Genomic DNA, 2220 nt, shown 5'->3' with positions numbered 1-2220 from the left:
AAATTAAAAAAAAAAAAAAAAAAAAAAAAACAGAAAAATGGAACCCTACAATCTCTCCATACACCTTAGACGTCTAAGATTAACATTTAATCGTTAATCGTTAACATTTTCACCCCTACATTTAAAGGGTTTGAGCTTATACTTGCTACATGTAATAGAAATTTAAGAATTCAGGTAAATTGGGAAATAAAGAAAAATAGTTTTAAATTAATATAAAGAATTATTTTAAAATATCACAACTAAGCCATAAGAAAAATTACAACAAAAAATATTTAGAGCTATTATTACCAAAACTGTAATTAAAAATACAGAAATACAGCTCTCAAAATCATTTAAATTGGGGAAATAATTAATGTCGTACATCACATCTTCCCTTGCTTTCCACGAATATTGTTTTTTAAAAAACTGATATATTATTCTTATAAAACAAACTTTAAAGGTCAAAAATCAAACTCAAAGGATTCAATAAACACTTCAGAATGAAAAGCTAACCTGATCATTATCTTTTTGTTTTACAAAAATTTCCCCATCTTTTATCTATAAAGGTTAGCATGCTTTGACAACAATATGTTTTCTATCAAAAGAGTATATCAAGAAGTATATCAAGACCTTTGACTTCGTTATCTAATCCATCCAATGAAAGCAAGTTACTATCAGAATTCTTATTTGAAGTTATAGTACAAGGGCCATCTTCATATGATTCCTAGCAAAATAAAATAAAACAGCATTAACAATCATTTTATCATGTTTAAGATACCACCAAATCCATCAACAAGTATGATTACTCTGCTAACCACTGGCTTCATATGAACTATTTGTCTTTTCTTCTAGTCCTCTAAATTTCTACCTTCTTCGATGTTCTTTTGTTGTTATTGTTTGTTTGTTTTTGCAGGACTGGGAACTGATCCCAGGACCTCAATCAAGCTGGACAACTATCCTACGACTGAGCTACATTCCTCAACTCTATTTTTATTTTATTTTGAAATAGTTGCCCAGGCTGGCCTTGAACTTGTGATCCCCTCAAGTAGCTGTGATTACAGGCATGCACCACCATACCCAGCCTTATGTATTTTATTCTAACACTCTAATCCACTTAACTCCTTAATTAAGAATTAAGTAACAGTCCAGGATGGGGTGGGGGTGGATGGTGGAGATAAAAAGTATTTTGAATACACAGTACTATTAGAATTAACCCCCTATAAGGAGATTATGAACAAGCCCAGAAGTGGTGAGAGGTTTCTTGGAATATCTGATGAGTAGAATTTGAAAGAAAGGTAGTTGGGAAGTGATAGCCATAAAGGCATTTCTGATAAAGTTTTAAATTCTTCACCACTCAATTTACTAGTCTAATTCTTCTGAATTTAAATGACCTCTATCTCAATTTATTTACATGTGATATATACATATATACACATTTGAATATACACAGATATTATATAGGTATATACGAATGTCTATGAATCTAAAGGAATGATGGCAAGGAATGGACTACTAGAGTCAGGGGGCAAAAAGACAAAGGAGTATAAAATCTCCTAAGTCATGTTCACAATGCTAGCATGTTTGAGTGGATTATGAATATATTCAAGTGTTTTGAAAAAATATCAAATGCAAAGTACACTGGTACAAAATTCACTGGTACAAAGGCACTGCTTTCTCAGTCAACAAAGAAAAATTAAAATACACAAGCTACTCCATGAGAACAGTAAATATGAAATTATTCTGAGTGCCACACTTTGAGGAAAATATGTAAACTATAATTTCTTAAGGAAACTATCTGAAACAACCTCTTGAGAAAGACCAAAAAACTGGGTATAGTTAGTCTAGAAAAATATAAAAGGGGACAGAGAGCTATCCTTCTACATTTTGAAAGCTTACAATGAAAAACTGATATGCCCCCCACAAAAGGACCAATGTGAACAAACAGTGAAAATGTTATGTTGACCCTCAACTTCAAGCTGTTCTGAAATACAACTGGTTACTTAAGGAGATAGGAAGTGCTATCAGTACTTCATAGATTTAAAGGAAATTATAACATGGATCGGAGATTGATACCTCTGTCTTCCATTAAAAGTTCTCAAACAGGACAACTTGATTTACATTTCCCTTTACATGGCTAAACTCTAAATCAAAACTTTCAGTATTGTTTCTATTCTGAGGATGGCCCTGAAAGGCTATTTTTAAAACTCAAAACTTTTTTTTTTTTTTTTTTTTTTTTTTTAA

General features: G+C 31.4%; 1 protein-coding gene across 2 annotated transcripts in view; it reads right to left on the bottom strand.

The window, feature by feature from the left end:
- Positions 1–702, bottom strand: part of Trappc8 (trafficking protein particle complex subunit 8) — an 80105-nt gene extending 79403 nt beyond the window's left edge. For both annotated transcript variants that reach the window (XM_015482454.2, XM_015482453.2), the window contains exon 1: positions 610–702. The gene's annotated coding sequence lies outside the window, so the exon portion shown is untranslated. The remainder of the gene's footprint in view (positions 1–609) is intronic.
- Between the last annotated feature and the right edge of the window lie 1518 nt (positions 703–2220).

This window comes from Marmota marmota, unplaced genomic scaffold (genome assembly GCF_001458135.2).
Source record: "Marmota marmota marmota unplaced genomic scaffold, marMar, whole genome shotgun sequence".
Lineage (NCBI taxonomy): Eukaryota > Metazoa > Chordata > Mammalia > Rodentia > Sciuridae > Marmota > Marmota marmota.
This window is presented reverse-complemented; position numbering and strand designations above follow the sequence as displayed.